The 19,916-nt window shown below is 33.4% G+C and overlaps 1 long non-coding RNA gene across 2 annotated transcripts in view; it reads left to right on the top strand.

Annotated features, from left to right (window-relative positions):
* The first annotated feature begins 1,190 nt into the window (after window positions 1–1,190).
* The window catches only part of LOC145279594 (uncharacterized), a 314,581-nt gene continuing 295,855 nt past the window's right edge, over window positions 1,191–19,916 (top strand). Inside the window, exon 1 of one of the 2 annotated variants that reach the window (XR_013868405.1) lies at window positions 1,191–2,279. This is a non-coding gene — a long non-coding RNA (uncharacterized LOC145279594). The remainder of the gene's footprint in view (window positions 2,280–19,916) is intronic. The other variant, XR_013868406.1, reaches the window with a different exon arrangement.

Below are 19,916 nucleotides of genomic sequence, written 5' to 3'. Positions count from 1 at the left end.
AATCGAAAATAAAAACGATTTTTACTAAATTGATACCCTTATACAGCATAATATTACAAGTGCATTTGAGAAGTTCTATTGCCGCACAAGCAGAAGGATCCAGTATATAAAACAACAGTATGTTCTTTGATAAGATAGGGGCGCGCTCGAAATGAATGTTTCTGTTTAGAGCACAATTAAACCATGATACTTGACTTTTGCATTTTAAACTTCAATTCAAACCTTTATAGAAAAATACTTTTATAAAATCAACTGTAGGTTCTTTACAGCGCAATGCAGAGTACAGTGTATTGTGTGGTACCTGTGCATATGTGTGTGTGTGCGCGCGCGCACGTGCGTGTGTGGTTGCGTGGTAATAGATGGTGATGATTTGCTCCAATATGTTGTTGGGACATCTTAGAGGGAGAAAAAAAATCCAACGAAAAAGTTTTTTTGTTTTCTTTTTGTTTGTTTTCTTTCAGAATTTTTATTTAACTTTTTAAAAGATAACATGCATCGCTTCAAATTCTACAACTACTTCGACTACAAACACCACTACTACTACTGCAGCGTATCTTAGTATATACCAATATTTCACATCAACCCGCGCCCCACTCTTTTTCACGTTACGCTCCCCCAACCCCCCGGGCACCGGTTGTGTTGTAAAAAAGTACAGCCCAGCAATAGTAGCAGCAATAGTGTCATCACCGCCCTCACCGTGTGTGTGTGTATATGTATATATATATATATATATATATATATATATATATATACACACACATTTATATATATATATACACACATTTATATATATACACACACATTTATATATATACACACACATTTATATATATATATATACACACATTTATATATATACACATATTTTACATATATATACACACATATTTTTGCACATACATATATATACAGAACACCTATTCATATATTTAAATGTACACAAACATATATACGAATACATTGACACACATATATTTACACACATGCATATGCATATACACAGATATATACATATGTACACACGTGCAACTGCAACGTGCACGTGCACATACGTATATATACATACACAAATATGCATATATATATACACACATATACACACATATATATACACAAACACACACATATATATATATATATATATATATATATATAGAGAGAGAGAGAGAGAGAGAGAGAGAGAAAGAAAGAAATGATATCAACTTTTTACATTCACTAAGAATTAAACACACACACACGGTGCAAATAAATGATTGACCCTTCCAGAGGAAACCCTCTCCTATTAAATTATTTTTTACTTTACTTAAAGAGTACCGGTACAAACAAACAATAAAAAAAGCTCTAGTCTTTAATATTACAAAGATAGAAAGAAGAAAAGACATAATAAAAAAAAAAAAAAACGCTGAGGGAGAGAGAGAAAGAGAGCGTATATGCATACACACAAGCGCGCGTGTCATTTACACATCCTCGGCCAAGTCTATTTACTTTAACTTTGTAGTATATGCGTTTGACACGCATTCGTAAAAAAACACTACAAAAAGAATTTAAATCTTCTCCCTTTCACTCATTTAACTTGTTTCTTATTTTCAACTTCACTCGTGCCCTATTCCTATCCTATCCGTGAGCATCAGTTAAAAATACATCGGTACTCACCAAAAAAAAAAAGATAGTCGCCCTAAAAAACGCGAGAAAATGTAAATATAACGCAGTTGGTCGGCACCTTTCGACTCATTCATTTCTCTCTCCTTCCCTCTCTTATACTTTCTGTCTTTTGGCTTTCCATTCATAATATTTTGGTAAAGAATTTACTAACATACGGGTCTACGCTATATTAGTTAAAACTTGATTTCGTTTTCGTTTGAAACCAAAAATATTATAAAAACATTGTACTAATTAGCAAACTATACACAAAAACTGACTCCATGTTTTTACGCAATTAGAAAATGTCAATTTTTATTAATAATGAAAAATCGACATTTTTAAATAAGAACTTGTTTTTATGATTAAACAAAAATATTTCTAATTTTGAAAAACTTTTTCGATCTGAATATTTCTTTTTTTTTCTTTTTTCTTTTCTTCATAAAAAAAAAAGACTCTTTAGTCTTTTATTTATTAACCCGCGGTTTTCAACATGGTCGACTGGGATTTCGTTAAGGAGATTCTCATTACAATTTTGGCCTTCGTCTATTATTTCTTTGATGGGATTGTACGAGCTATTTTACCGGCCTGCATCTACGGCAAAGATATTTCCGGAGAAACAGTTCTAGTGACGGGAGCAGGTAAGTTTGACAACCCCAACACTTAATTTTGCACATTTTTTTTTTTATTTATTTTATTTTTTGCAATTATTCTGCTTATTCCATTTTTTTCTGCGTGAATTATATACAAGGCCAGGTGTTAAAGTAAAGTCAATGCCCTAAGATTAACCCACTACAGTTCTCAAAAATGCTTAAGCACTCCCCGGTAAGATCGGTAAATTTTACGCTTCTCAAAGAGAAGGTAAAGCCTGTGAAGGTGGGCCACCTAAGACTGAACAGTCACACGGCAGCTCGTTAGCCACATGGTTACAGTCGAACTGACTGTCGAGAACGTATCCCCGACATGTCTGAAATAAGAGGTAACTTTGCCAACAAAAATATTGCAATAATTCAATTGGTGTCACGTAATTAAAGATATCGGCGAACCTGAACGAGAATCAGCCTCCCCCCGAACAGCTTTCGGAATAAATACCCCCAATCTCAATGTTAAGAACAGCTTTCGTTTTTGCAATTTTTTCAGATTATTGTTGATTGGGCGCTAGTATATAGAGGGGGTCTCATTCAGGTCCACCAAGACATCGATTTGTAATGTAAACTATTTTAGGGATAAGTTTCTAATATATGTGCTGTGACCTGTGTCCGCTGTCCGGCTTAAGAATACATTATTTCTACACGACCGAGCAAGAGATATCGTGTCGATGAAGTGAAAACTTACGCACAAATTAATTTCCACAATTAAGTACATTTCTATGAACGTTGCTACTTTCACAGAATTTGAGGTGAACTTTTTTTAAACTTAAGTTTTAGCATTTTTTTGTTTTTTTCTTAAGTCACGTTTCTTCGGTGCAAATTCTGTAGCAGCACTTTAACTTTATTTTATGAAAAATGTTTTGTAATTTATTTATTATTGAAAAATCGCTTTGAGATGTTGCTGTAGGCAACTCATTTTTATATAGATGTAAGTTACCGGTGCATCTACTAAATAACGTTATTATTCAGAAACCCATTCTTAACACGAGCTATTTCACCTAACAATTTAATTTAAAAAAATATCGTAAAAACGAATTTTTGGTACTCCTGCACTTAGTGATCCGTGTCGAAATAATAACATTATTATTTAAAAAGCCATTCTTAACATGGGAGGGGAGGGTGTTTTGTACATATTCTGTACTTTAACCTTACAATTGAATAAAATAAAACTTTAACCTTGGAAATACGATTTCAAAAATAGCGCGGATCAGTAACTTCACAATACAATTCAAACTGTCAAGCGTAACAGAGATTCACGATGTATTTTGATTTCGAAAAAGAAAGAACTAAAGCTTTTTTTTTTTTTTTTTTTTTTGCTTATTTTGTTATGGTAATATTTGTGCGTTTGAAAATCACGTGTTTTGGGTTTTTTTTTAAATAACTACAAATAAACCATAACTACGTGGATTTCTAAATGTAATAATTCTAGAAAAATATGCTTTCGAATTGACAGTTTAGTCTTCAAGATCACATTCGCATGTTTAAAACTACAACGTAATTATCGTGTCCGATATTTTTTCTTTGCTATCTCGTCACCGACTATCAAGATGCAAAGGCCACTCGAGTACAAGGGTTAATGGTTTGTGTCAGGTGCTCAGATAAACACGTTGAGGATTACAGATGATGGTTCCATCTGAAATTGATTGCTTAATGTTTGTTAGCATTGGTTTTGAAAATGACAATGTAGTACTTGGCTGGGAAGTAGCCTAAAGTATTGTGTTCTACAGACGGACACTTTATGGACATAAACTTTTTCGTGTAGAAGTTCGTTTAGTCCCAATTACACACGAAGAAGTGTATATGTTCACAATGTTTGTAGCTAGACGAAGTTTTGTTGATTTTTTTTCACTCAAGTTGACCCCCTAACAAGACATGTCGCCACTAGGGAGTAAAGAGGGCTACTGTTTAGGATTATAGCTAGGAAAGATTAACAAGATGTTTTATGTTACATTTTAGCTTCTAGATATAAGTACAGTCAGGGAAGCAGGCGGTAGATAGGGAATTCCAAAGTCTATCTGTTCGAAGGAAGAAACTATTACAGTAGAAAGCTTTCTGGCATTTAGGGATTTCAGCAGTGAAGGGGGAGATTTTGTTGCTAAGCAGGTTAGTTGGGGATATGTACATCGAGGGGGCACAAGTGCAACGAGTTCATCAGAGCACATTCCATTAAAATATTTGTAAAACAGGCACAGAGATGCAACATTGCAACAAGGGTTAGTGCTTAGTTGACAAAGTGGGACATACTAGATTGAACACTCTTTGGTACCATGCTGAAATAACGTTATTTTGAAAGCCATTCTTAACATGGGGAGGGGAGAGTGATTTGTAACTATTCTGTGCTTCCACCTAACAATTTAATTAAAAAAAGATATCGCGAAACTTGAATTTAAGCTGAAAATAAGAAAGCTATTTTAAAATAGCGCGGTACCAAAAATACATAAGCACCAATTCTTTGAGCTAGACTAGTGGTAGATGCACCATCCCAGATGTAGCAATAATACTCCATACATGGGCGAATATAGGCTTTATAGGAGTATACGATACTCTCAGGTGTGAGTAGTTTTCTAGCTCAATAGAGGGAACCCGCCTTATTTGCAGCAGCCTTTTATATAAACTGTAAGAATACGAATGAGATTTTAAGAGCGTTTAACTGTCAACGCTAAAGTAATTTATCCTTTTTTTTATAAAGTCTTTTATTACGGTTCATTGGAGCTCCTAAACCAAAGCAAAACGATTTTATGTCAATGAGCATGCATGTGGTGTTGTACTATTACAAAAACAGCATTCATATCTTATATTTAACAGTCGAGAAATAACAAATATACAAGGACTTTTATCGAATTCATAAACATATTTTCGACCGACCATTATAGTGTTAAACTTCTGAAACTGCAAGATTTATTTATGTTTTTTTTTATTTGTTTGTTTGAGCCGGTCATAAATAAAAAAAAATTCAATTTCTTTTAGAAATTGTCGCTAATTTCAGGTTTAGAAAAGTTACACTAATCCAACTGGAAACCATCCTCGAACTTGGGGTTAGTGTTATCATAAAAAAGTTTTTATATTTTAATCTTTATATTAGCAACCACTTCAAAATATTTGACTGGAATCGCGTTAATCTAAGTTAAAATAACGAAATAAATTTTGAAACAATAAAACTTATAAACCGTAAATAGTTTTAAATATCTACAGGTTGTTAGAAAAATAAATTTTAACGTGCTTGCTAACATTATTGCACCCCCCTGTAATATTTTTGTTGTGTTAACCATACAACATGATTGCCACAAACACTTTAAAATAAAAGTGAAACTTTTTTTGCGAAGTGGAATATAATTGTTATTCATCGAAATTTGTTACACAAATCTGCGTTCAACAACCGCGAGAAATGTATGGTAGTCCTCCAACCACCTTTCTTGTGCATGGCGCACATGAGTCTCTAATAAGGTCCCACAGTTTCTGCGAAGCTTGAGCTCCAGTCCTATTACTGCAATGTTGCATTTATATGCTTACTTTTATTATTTCTATTTTATTATTTATTTATATGCTTACTTTACAAGTATTTCCACGGAATTTGCTTAAACGAATTTACTGCACCAACAAATAGCAAAATCCCCGACCTTAACTGTAAGGGTCCTAAATGCCGAAAAACTTTGTTGCACATGCTTATTTTCTTGGGCCGCTTGCCTTCGATATTCTCTGCTTTCTCTCTGTTTCCCTGACTGTATTAACATACTGAAATTTAAACGTAATGTGAACAAAATTTGATCCGCAATCACAGTATTTGCTAAGGCTCATGGTAAGATGTTTGTTTAGGATGACACCGTGTGTTGTTTTTTTTTCTAATCGATAGCAAAACCTGAATTCCTAGTTTTAATTCTTTGAATCACAACCGGACGTTCAAAAAATATTAAGGTGCTAATGCAGAGAGTGATCCGCGCTATTTTTTTAAAAATCGTATTTCCACGTTTAATTAAAGTTTTATGATGTGTTTTTTGGGTACTAGTGCAGAGAGTGATCCGGACGTAAATAATAACGTTATTATTTAAAAAGCCATTCTTAACATGGGGAGGGTGTTTTGTACCTATTGTATACTTCACCCTTACAATTGAATTAAAAAAAAACATATCCTAAAACTTTAAAATACGATTTAAAAAATAACGCGGATCATTCTCTGCACTAGCACCGTTTTTTGTATTCAATTGTAAGGTTAATGTACAGAATAGGTACAAAACACCCTCTCCTCCCCATGTTAAGAATGGCTTTTTAAATAATAACGTTATTATTTACGTCCGGATCACTCTCTGCAGTAGTACTCAAAAACAGCACGGATCACTCTCTACATGAGTACCAATATTAATATCGATTTTCTGTTAAATTTTAAATCTTTACACTCGTGAGTTTATTGTCAACAGGTGAACATTAATATGAGCGATATTATTTTTCTTGATGTTCAGTTGGCAAATTAGTCCAAACATTTCTTGTGTATTTCCATTTGCAACAATGCTTTACTATTTAACGTTATGTCTTTTAATTAACCTTTTAATTCTGAGCAAAGTAGTCATTCTCTTTAGCATCTTATTTACATTAAAACTTGTTTCTTCTGACTTAAAAGATGGCTACTTTGTTCATAACTAATATTTATTGTAACTTATATGGCTTATAACTTCGTTTCAATTCAAATATTTCACAAATGAGTTAGTAAATCCAAATATCTTTGCTAAATTCCCCGACTTTTCTTTTAAAATACATTTGCCTGTTGTTGGCTAACCAATAACAATGAAGATTTTTTTCTATTTTAATTAAAAGTAAAATTACTTGGTTTGTCCGAAATTGAAACAAAAAAGGGTACATGACCCTTTTAAACCAAGCTCATGACACTTCCTGCTTAATATTTTTATTGAAGTTTTAGGGTAAAACTCCAAAATTGAGTAGATATAATGTAAGTGTATTTATTGAAAAGTCTTTAGCAACCCCTGGAACCCCACCTGGCGTTTTCTGGAAATACTTCTGGTACTTCTACTTTTACTCCCGAATATTTTACCGTTTTATTTAATTCCCATAATTTTCAAATTTTACTTCAAATAAAATGCATCATTTTTTTATGGTTTTTCGACACGAACAGATGAAATGAAATATATTTATTTGATAAAAATGAAATGAAATATATTTATCTAAGTGGTATGAATAATGTGGTTTGATAATATATATCATTACAATGGTCTACCCTCCAAAACTAAAGAGTTCCGGAACAAATAAGAGAGGATGAACAATTTTTATATTGATCAAAATATTCTCGCAAGTCGCGTTTAAATCTAAACATTTCTTCAAATTTTACACATTTGTTTGACGACCAAAACTACAAAATCAGAAAATACCGTTTGTATTGGTTTTCAAGGGAACTCCACTTTCGCTGATAAACTTGAATAGTATTTACGTTTTACCCGCCAATTTAAAGGATCTAAGCTTTTTAAATGTCGACCGACTAAACTCGCAGAATAGTGTACCGACCGTGCTATTTTGTAGATAGGATTTTCAACTTCGATCTAAATTTAAGTGACAATACAAAATAGTAAAAACGCGCTCCTCTCCCAATGTTAATAATGGGTTTCTAAATACTTTTTATTTCAGCACGATCCGTATTATGCACTCTTAATAGATTAGTTAATACTTGATAAACTAAAACGTTTTATATTAAATGTCGTAGAATGCAAGATTTTTACTACATTTTAACGCTTCTGATACTTTTGGTTCCCGTTCAGAATTTCCTCTAGATTAAAAAAAATGGGGAATCTATATGGGCATGTACCTGTGACAAAACGAAAACATCACATTCCAAAGATGACGCAAATTGATCAAGTATTATTTTAAATAAGAAAATCAAATTTTATGAGTAACAGAAAAATGTCTGTCTTGTCCACCGCTTTTAAAACCAGTTGAAAAGGAAAACTTAAGAATTCAAACTTGCGATGTTTATGTTGTAATGACAACGAATTCCCATTAATTCTGAAAAGTTATTTTCCTCATAAAAATAAAACTACTTGATCAATTCACGAAATTTTTGGAATACGATATTTTTAGTTTCGTCACGGATACATCCATACAGATTTTTCCTTTTTTTATATAGGGAGAATTCGGGACAAGAACTCGCTTTTTATTTCACTTTTTTTTTACTATTTTACACGTTTAGTGGCAGCCAAGATATTTTTTTCTAATTCAATTTCACCTCAAACAAGGCACAGTGCCACTTTGAAGTAGGATTGGGGCTACTATCGGGGACATAAGTTGCAGGGATATTATGAAGGGAGATAAATAGCAAGATGTTTGTTCACATTACACTTGAACTTCTGCATGTCAGTACAGTTGGGAAAACAGAATCCCGGAAGGGAGTTCCAAAGTCTAGCAGTTCTGGGGAAGACACTATTGGAGTAGAAGTCTTTCTTACGCCTAAGGATCTCTACTGTGTAGGGGTGGGATTTAGCTGCTTGTCGGAAGTATTTACGTCGAGGGGGCACAAGTACTTGTAGTTCGTCAGAGCATTCAACATTAAAGTACTTGTAGAACAGGCAAAGGGATGCAACATTTTGTCGGTAGGACAGAGGCTGAAGCTTAGATGACTGTTCATGGCCTATTAGGTTTGCTACTCTCTTTTGAACCCTGTCCAGGGGTGAGAGACAAGCAGCAGATGCATCAGTGGTAACAATGCTCCATACATGGGCGAATGGTGGCCTTATAGAGGTACAGGATACTTTCAGGTGTAGGTAGCTTTCTAGCATGGTAGAGAGAGCCCACCTTATCTGTAGCAGCCTTCTCAATGTATCTATTTCAGTTCATGTTACATGTGAACGTTGGACAGAGGAGTTTAAAAGTACTTTCAGGTAATGTGTTCTTGGTCATTTCCATTGGTGGTAAAGAAGAGTTCTTGTAATTATTGAAGGAAACAAGCTTAGTCTTAGCAGCATTGAATGTAACCATCCATTTTCGTTCCCATTCCACTACAGATTGGAGGTCATCCTCTTGTGTTTCTGCCATTTCTTGTGTGCATTTGTTTTCCTCTCCTTCCTGTTATAGAGAGTGGTGTCATTAGCATATATACCCATCTCTGAGACAATTTTATCAGGAGGTTATTTATGAATATGTAGTTAGGTTGTAACAGTCAATAAATGTCGATTATTAAGAAGAAATGTTTTAGAGAAAAGATCGAATAAAAAGGATAAAACTTTGCAGGTTAGATTACGAATTATCGGTACTTATGCACTAAGTTATCGTGCTGAAAAATTAACGTCATTATTTAGAAATACATAGGGAGAGGGTTGTTTTTTCTTTTAACTATTCTGTATTTTCACCTAACAAATTTATAAAAATAAGATCTCCTAAAGCTTTAATTTAATTTGAAAATAATATTTTTTAAATAGCTCGGTAAAATAAATGCCTAAGCTCCAAAATTGTATTCTAGTGCGTTTGGTATAAATTGTGCGTTTTTTGTGTGTTTACAGATTATCGAGTGTTAACTGTTCATGATTTTTACTTGGTGTTTACGTCGTTACGATAAGTGCAAGCTTTCGAAAGTGATCGTTAAAATTTTATCCAAGCCAGAAATTACTTTGAAATCCAAACTCAAGTATTAATCTTTTCTAGACCAAATATGTGTTTTAAAGTCATTATTTAAACGTGTAATTTGGTAAATACATTTTGTAAGTATCGAGCGTGAAACCCTGGAGTTATGCTTCAAACTTCATTTCAAATCATTCACAATTCGCTAAAAAAAAAAAAACGCATAAAACTTATCTTTAATCCCAACAAAGAATTCAACCCCCATTAATCCTCCTGTTAAACCACATTAGCGCTGTTAAAACTTAATTGTAAATATGCTTCATTGTGTAAGACAATAATTAGCATTATAGTATTCTGTGAAACTAGTATAGAGCACTTGTCATGATATTTATAGCACGGCTGAAAGTTTCTTTTGTTTTTAGTATTTTTCTCCGATTATTTACGCTCGACTCTAATGTACGATCATCGTGCAGTGTAGAACTACAAGAAACCAAACAGGATCTTCTTTGGTTTTTGTTATGTTGATAGCAACACGTGTAGATTTACCTGGCCGTGTGCGCCGAGAGTTTATTTTTCTTTTCTTTATTTACAATTGCTTATCAGCCTTTCTTTTCGCCCTGTCAAACGCAACAAGTCACACTTTTACGCGGATTTCCCCGTCTGTGTGTTTCGTATAATTGCACAAGCTGAAAAGAGGGCGAGAGGAGACTAATAATATTAGAGCGAGAGAATAAAAAAAAAAACTCGGTTAATACTGCTAACACTGCTATCGTCACTTAATCTGTTTCGAATACAATTTTATGCGATTTATTTGGAGAAAGAGAAATAAAGGCAAACAAATTTATTTTATGAAGAAAACATTTACTAACGTTTAATCGCGTTGATTCATTCACTAATCTACCGTCTGTGTGGGCCCTTCACCAAACTTTCTTAATATCTCTTTCCCTAATTTTTGTGGGTAACTTACCATTTGTAGAGATAAAAATATAATGCCACATTAAAATCACTAGGCATAACTCGATATATCCAATCATATATATACTAACAGGCCGTCCAGCGTTGCCCGGTCGTAAAATACGTTTAAAGATATTTAATTCGTGCGGATTACGTATTTATCACAATTCTCTATCGATTATCATATCAAACCTAATATATAGTAGTTACGACTTGGGGCGGCATCATCTAGAATCGAAACCAAAACCTACAACTATCCACCCTCATTACTTAGCCTCTGAGTTATATATATATTAGTCTTGGGAGTTTTTTTAACCTTTAAAACTATACAAAAAAAACTATTTAATTTTTTATTTTATCATTCGTTTGAGAACTAATTTAGTCTGTAAGACATTTAATAACCTGCAATCACTGCAGCAACTTGTTCTCTGGAATCCACTATAATACTAATGGTAATTTAAGGAATCATCAGTTGTTTACCAGGAAACACTGTTTCGGGGATTTAAAAGCAAAGCAGTATATTAAATCATGGTTCCCCAGCAGTGTTGATCAAACATCACCTCCCTTAATCTTAAAACGACGACATGTTACAGATATCAGATTTAGTCCTTATTCTTTCAATAATTTGTACGGAAAAAGACGACTGACTACAGGTTTCTTTAAAGTGTTTTATAACGTGAATACATCCCTTATTACTAGTTCTATGCAAATCCATGCGCTTATTCAGAGGCGTTACAGTTTCCCCTACGTATTGTAGATTACAATTTTACAGGATAACAGGTAGACTAAATTTTGTGACCTACATGACAAATTTTTAGAATGATTAATAACTGAATACATTTTTTGAGTCGCATTTGAATTCTATTCTTCAGATGTAATAATAAGATTACAAGTTTTACATAATGAAGCTCCACAAGGAACAACATTAAAATTGTTTTCGGCCGAACAAGTCCCATTTGCTACTTCGAAAGAAGGAGTTCCTACTTTTATATTACTCATGACATCGGCTTGACCCTGTCGAGATATATCCGACCTCCTTGAGTGGTAAGCTCTAAGGAGAACTCACTAGTTCTGAGGACTGCCCAGACCTAGCTGGCAATCTAGTTTTAGTGACCATATTTAAGTTTTAATTTTATATAATTATTTTTGTTTTTTATCAATGAAAAAAACTTAAAATAATGAAATATCTAGTCTTGAATAATGTTGTTTGTAATTAAAAAATGGAGATAGAAATATGAATAAAAGGTTTGGAGCACGAATAAACGTGGGCATTTCATTGGTTTCCAGAAATGGCATGTGTGTATTTAAGACTTCAAATTATCAAAATCTATTTCAGTTAACCCTAATTTACTTTCATCGTTTGATCCCTTCACATAAAATAAAAAGAAAGGTGTTATGTGCTGTGAGAAAAAATAGATCTGAAGTTATTTAATCGATCCTGGCCAACGCCGGGTGTTGTAGGTAACATTTAATTTTTTTATTTTATCTCATGAAAATCGCTAAGTTTCAAATCAGTAATTATTATTGAATATTATGAATTAAAACAAAAAAAAACGCATTATAAAAATGGCGGACACTAAATGCAACATCAAATGTAATTAGGTAAATAAATGGCGGTAAAAACATGCATTAAGATTGTATTATAATTTTTGCCAATTATTTTATGACAAAATCTATTATTCAATTCCTTTACTTCAATGCGCCATTCCATCTTTAATCGATGGTTGAACTGCAGTTACTTGTGAGTCATAAGGCAATTATTTACATTGAATATCGAGAAAAAACGTGCCTGTTTTAGATATTGATAATAAATCATTTTTTATCAAACCTTCATATTTCAACAATCGCACTTTTAGAGCCCCGATTCAGCAAGCATTCCAAATACTTATCGTTTTACTAGGTTAGTTTGTATGTGTAAACAAACGGCTAAAGGAAAAACAAATAAAACACATTGATAAATTATCAAAAGAATGAATTTTCGGTTTCGTCCAGATCGATGAAAATCTTGAGAAAAAGTTTTTAAAATTTATTGAAATAACGCATCGGACACTGCTAAAGTAAATACTGAAAATCTTGAAAAAGTTTTTAAATTCATTGAAATAACGCATTGGACACTGTAGAAGAGGAAATACTGAAAATCTTGAAAAAGTTTCTAAATTCATTGAAATAACGCATTGAACACTGTAGAAGAGGAAATACTGAAAATCTTGAAAAAGTTTCTAAATTCATTGAAATAACGCATTGGACACTGTTGAAGTAAATACTGAAAATCGATATATAAAATATCTCTTCATATTTTATGTGCATACATTAAATTATATTGTGTATCACAAGTTAGTTTACAAAAAAAAACATAAATTGATCAAGAGTTGATATAAATTATGTCAGTTTAAATATATTTAGTGCCCGTTTGGATGTACCTGGATGTGGGATCTGGGGCAATTACCGTTTGGTAAGATCATGTCGACTATTAAATATCGTTCAATATTAAGATTCTGAGGGAAAGTTGCGTTGATCTTGTATACCCCTCTCTCTCTCTGTCATATATATATATATATATATATATATATATATATATATATGTAGTAAGTTATAAAATATATATGGCGATTAAGCGACACTGAATATTCCGCGTTTCATCCAATCTTATGCGAGAATTTTGTGGTTGTCTCGCGTTTTTATATACGCACCTTCTATTGAGTTTTTTGTTAGCCAATCAGCTTTCTAGCATCCACCGCAGCCTTCCTTACTTACTAACTAGCTCTACCTACGTATTGAGCACTTTTGAAGTAAATACTTCAAGTTTACGCATGAATTTATACTTTCGTATAGTAATTTATGTGAGTAAATTAAGTAGTTATATATATGTTGTTGGTTTCCTGTTTTGAAAGTGTTGGTAAATAGGGAATCAAATAGAACACGTATATGAAACACTTTTGGAGGCCATCCAACGCAAAAAAATAATAATCAATTTAAATATGTTTATCGATATATTTCAACGAAGAAGTTCGCCATTGTCAAGATATGTTTTTCTTACGCCCACCGATTGTACTTTTGGGCGGGACACGCCTGTTTAGTTGTTGGTCAACGGTTTGTGTTTTTTATAGTCCAGAAATGCACATGTGTTAAAGGAATAATTGGTTGGTTTCCTGTTTGAAAGCAAATCAAATAGAACACGTATAAAATACGTTTTGAAACCATTCAACGCAAAAAATAATAATAATAATATTGTTTTTAAAATATAATTATCCACTGACACGTGTTTCGACATCTACAACTCCCCCAGAGTGTCTGAAAGTTATCCTCGCTAAGATGAGTGCGGAAAATTTTTGTAGCTTAATTGCGATATATATCTCTATCTTTACTTTTATATAAAAGGAACTTTGTGTGTCTGAGTTTGTTCCCTATTGACTCGAAAACAGCTGGGCCATTTTTTTAATAACATTTCCCAGGAAGTTACTTTATATGCCTGGCAGTGTTCTTAGAGAAGTTTTGCGTCGGAATGCCTTTGATAAGTATCGATAATCAAAATAACCCGATGAAAGAAGGAACATGCGATTTTGACCAGCGTTAACACCTTACACAGTCTAACATCAAAAGTGAATTTAAGTTTTATCACTGCACAAGCCGAAAGGCCCAACATATAAAATCAACAGTAGGTTCTTTGATATGGCAAAGGCGCGTTCGAAATGAATAGTTTTGTTTAGAGCACAATTGAAGCATGATACTTGACTTTTGCATTTTAAACTTAAATACAAGTCATTATATATAAAATAATTTTATGAAATCAAGATTCTCTACAGTGCAATGTAGACTGAAATATATTATGAATATAGTAACTCCGAGAGGCACGTGAAGCTTTCTCAAAGTGCTTCGTGAGGGGTTTCCAATTAAAGCAGGGATTCAATCGATTTGATTTGAAAAATAGGTTATTTCATCGATTTCGATGATATGGGAGTGTGAAACATTTATTGATCATTCTGCAATCCTGGCAACGTTGGGTCAGCATACTATATTTTATGTAAGTTACTATCTAGCTCTACTGTAATATCGACCACTGACGTAAGTACAGAAAATTGATACATAGTATTATGTATATACCTGATATATACTTATAAAATATATACTTATAAAATTATATAAAATATATACTTATAATCCCTTTTAACAAGGGCTAAGCCTTCATGAGAATTTAAAATCAGCCGTCAATCCATGCACAATACAATGCTTTGGTCGCTTCTTTTGAATATGTTATGACTCCACTTACAGTGTATATCCGCCGATTATATATACATATATATATATATATATATATATATATATATATATATATGTGTATATATATATATATATATATATATATATATATATAATGTAAATTATTCTCTTATGTTAATAGATTGTGGCTTAGAGGTTAAAATCCTGGGTTCAAATTCTTCGAGAGACAGTATCATAATTCTCTCAACTGAAAAATGCGGAAGCAAGTGTATGTAGAAATAAATGTTTTAAAATAAAATTTCTAGACACACACACACACATATATATATGTGTGGGGGGGTGCACATAAAATGTTTACCAATTACAATATATCGTTATATAATTTATAAACATATTTCGATAAAAATGTATTTCAAGAAGAATCGAATGTTTTTTAAACTCGTTTAATAAATTCATGGTTTATTATAAAAAGAAAACACAAACGAGAAGTAAGTTTATAAATTTTTAATTTCTTTTCAGAGTAGTTGACTATTAAAGTCGCTATTTCCATTCGCAAATAATGGCGTATTAGTTAAAATGCTTAATACTTAACGAACAAAGTTTTCTTTTGGGATTTAAAGTTTGAATTAAGCGTTTTTTATACGTTGCATGAGAATTATGGGCCCTACATTCCATTTATTCTAACAATTCAACCTCCAATCTGTAGTGGAATGGGGACAAAAATGGATTGTCACATTCAATGCTGCCAAGACTAAACTTGTTTCCGTCAATAACTACAAGAAACCTTCTCTACCACCAATAGCAATGGACAAAGACTCTTTATCTGAAAGTACTTTTAAACTCCCCAGTCTAATGCTCACAGGAAACATGAGTTGAAACAATTACATTGAGAGCATTGCCAGGACCGCTACGAAAAAGGTAGGTTCTCTCTACCGTGCTAGAAAGCTACTAACGCCCGAAAGTATCCTGTACCTCTATAAGGCCACCATTCGCCCATGCATGGAGTATTGTTGTCATATTGGGGCTGGTGCATCTGCTACTAGTCTCTGACTCCTAGACAAGGTTCAAAAGAGAGTCGCCAACATGATAGGTCCTGAACTGTCATCTAAGCTTCAGCCTCTGTCCCATCGACGAAATGTAGCATCCCTCTGCCTGTTCTACAAGTACCGTAACAGTGAATGCTCCGACGAACTGCAAGCACTTGTACCCCCTCAACAAAAAAACCCCCGACAAACCCGACAAGCAGCAAAATCCCACCCCTTCACAGTTGAGATCCCTAGATGTAAGAGAGCCTTCTACTCCAGTAGTTTCTTCACCAGAAGCACTAGACTTTGGAATTCACTTCCGGGTCGCTGCTTCCCAAACTGTACTGACACGCAGAAGTTCAAGTGTAACGTGAACTGACATCTTGCTGCTCAACTCCCCACATAGTACCCCTGTAGCTTATGTCCCTGGTAGTAGCCCCCTACATCAAAGTGGCAATGTGCCTTGTTTGGGGTGAAAATGTAATTAAAAAATTCATACTACACCCACACACGTATATAAACGTTGCATTTTTATATGTTAATAACCGTCATATTTTAAAATGGATCTACCTCACAATTTAGATACTAAAAGTTTTAAACTAATTTTGGATGTTTCAAAATTTTAAAATGCATATGTATATAAAATTTTATTAAAGCGTCATTAAAAAAAACATAAACAGAAAATCCAATATAAAATATTTATAGGCCAATTTCTATAGGGCTTATTTAATGATCGGCGATCTCTATAGAGCTTTGTTAAAGACCGGTGACCCCATTTCTAATTTCTATAGGGGTTTATTTAAAAATCGGTGACTCTTTTCTGGCTCTGAAGATCCTAATGTGGTCTTGTGGAGTGTTCCTTAATTGTTTTAACGTAAACATTTTAAGTGTATTTTTTTGTTTTAGTGTTTAACTATCGCTTTAACTTATAAGTACACATATATTAAGAAAACATTTTTTCTTTACTCATGGGTAACTGTATCAAGGCCAAATTACTCGAGGATACGGATGAACTAGATGGATATATTGACAGTTTTCTAATGAATAAAATAAGATAAAAAATGATTAACGGAATGAACAAAAGTTTATGTATGGCAACTGAATATGAAAAATCTTTGAATATTGAATTTGAAGACATTCATTTAGCTGAGAAGCAGTCCTGTGTTCGTTATGTGCGAAGTTCTGGGAAAGAAATTCTATTTAGATAGAAAGGAAAGTTTTATTGAAGTGTTATGAAAGACGAGTTCTTGCTGTAAATATCTTACAAATAGGACCAGATATAAGTACAGGAGAACCCCCGGGATACGCCATTAAAGATTAGTAAAAAAAAAAAAAATACAGTACAGCATATAATACAAACATATATATAATCAAATAACATAAATAAAATCGTAAGACGGAGCAAATACTATAACCAAGAGTCGGAAAAACACCGTATTCCATCGTAACCTGAAAAAAACGTATCCTAGAGCCACTGTATCCCGGGGCAAACACTGCAGATTTTTCCGTTTTATTTACTTCCCTTCTCCCCCTACGACGGTTGAATAAGACAGATTGTTTTTGTTTGTTTGTTTGTTTTTAAGTTGGATTGAAAAAAAAAAATACAAATTGCCAAGAATCTAGAATGATTTCTTCATCTAGTACGTAAATATGAAGTCTAATATCAGAACAGATACTTGACAGTACTTTTAACTAAAGCGCCAACTTCGGGCCAATGTAGGTTCATCGTTAACAAATCTTAGAAGATTAGCTGCGCTCATATTCCTGAACCAAACTCCTATCCTTACATCATCAACGCTCTGATCCCCATCTGGCATCAATTGGGATGGATGGCTCTCGTCTGGGAGAGGCCTCGTGTTTTGACAAGCTTCTGGGTTTGACCTTTACTCCTGATCTGAAATGGAACACGTACATCAAGTCTGTTGCCAAGGTCGCTGAAAAGATGGTGGGATCCTTCTACCGCTCCAGAAGATATCTCACTACTGATGCAATTCTCTATCTATATAGAAACCAAGTACGTCCAAGGATGGAATACTGCTGCCATATCTGGATAGGAGCTTCTAAAAACAGCCTATCCTGCCTTGATAGAGTACAAAATAGACTTCGTGGCTTAGTGGGGGATGCCCTTTTCTCTACCCTGCAACCTCTCTCCCACAGAAGAGACGTTGCGAGCCTGTCCTTGTTTTATCATTATTTCCATGGCAGGTGCTCGTCTGAACTCCAATCTCTGGTCCCCCTCTCCAATCTTTCACGAAAAACACCCGTCTAGCTGAATCCACTGTGAAAAATTTCCCCCACTCTTTATCTGTACCTAAATCAAAACGTGGATTCCATGAACAAAGCTTCTTTCTTAGAACTGCACGTCTGTGGAACTCTGTTCCGTCTGCCTGCTTCCCACCGGACTACAACTTGGATGTGTTCAAGTCCAATGTTAACAAATTCCTAATGAACCGCCCCCTTAAGTAAACACTTTATCAAATCTCCACACTAACGTACTGTACTTGCAATAACCCTTATCCCTGAGTGGCTTCCGGGCCTTGATAAGTGGTGACCACCGTGTAAAAAAAAAAGACCCTTTAATGAGTGCACGTGTTCCGATTTAAAAATGCTATGTGGTAAGGTTGAAAATACAAGTTGCGCGACAAAAAATCCGACTCTTTTACTAAAGAGATTCTCAGATGCCAGCAAAAGTTTTTACTCCAACAGCTTCTGTCCGCGAACGATTTTGAAACCCCTTTGTTTTTACAACTGTACCAACATGAAGAAATTTAAATATTACGAGAACAACTATTTTTCTACACCCTGTTCGACTCAAGATGACCCCTCTATATCTGGTCCCTAATCACTGTTGTTTCTCGTGTCAATACGTTACATACCTAGTTTAAGGCTTAACAAAAGTAAAAACAATTATTTGAAACGGATCGTTGAATAAATTTTATCTTGAGAAATACCACCCGCTATTTATCTGACAATCAGCATAACATCCGCTTTTTTATAAACAATTTTTTAAAGTAAAAAAATAAAATTAAATAACCAAGCAGAACCCGTGAGTATTCCACCGTAGTTGAAATTTTTTAAAATACGTAAATAAAATTAAACCAATAATGACCAACTTAACACTTTTTCCAAATTCTTTAAGCTTTTAACGCTACAAAGAATTGATTTTAAAAAAAAAATTTTCAATGAAAATTCAACACACAACACATTTTTTCTGAAATAAAGTTATATAAATTATAAAAAAATATTTGTCAATTCAGTTGCAAGTTTTTTTTAAATTTAAAAAAAAAATTGATTAAAAAGAATGAATCCCCTCAACATGATTTTTTAAATTATAAAATATAATAGCTAATTTGAAACCGTAAACAGACAGCCATGTTCTTTTTTTTTTTTTTTTTTGAAAGGAAATGATTTTGTGTTAAAATAATAAAAGAGCGACTATAAAGCGAAGTTAATTCGTTTCTCATTAATTTATGTTTGCGATAATATTGTTTTTTTTTTATATATAACACTATACGTACCGACAAGTAAATTAGTATTTAGATTATTTAGTGGGTCACTATCATTAAATTTTTACGTGGATTTTATTCGAAAATTTATAAACTAAACTCTCTCTCTCTCTATCTCTCTCTATCTCTCTCTCTCTATCTCTCTCTCTCTCTCTCGAACACAACACTGCATTTGATGCTAGGTTAATTTTGCACCGCAGCTACCTAACAATGATTGCAAGCTGCTTATCAATTTGGATGCCATATAATTCCCTTGCACTTTTAATCCTGTGTTAAAGGCTAACATTGGTTGATCTTGCACTTTGCACTCTCCTCCGGTAATTGACTGCAATCAAAATTGTATACTTTAGCTGAAGCATGATTTAAACACTTTG

Source organism: Euprymna scolopes, chromosome 7, assembly GCF_053919585.1.
Source record: "Euprymna scolopes isolate OS-2025 chromosome 7, ASM5391958v1, whole genome shotgun sequence".
Taxonomy (NCBI): domain Eukaryota; kingdom Metazoa; phylum Mollusca; class Cephalopoda; order Sepiida; family Sepiolidae; genus Euprymna; species Euprymna scolopes.
Note: the sequence above shows the minus strand (reverse complement) of the source record. Positions and strands in the feature narration are given on the sequence as shown.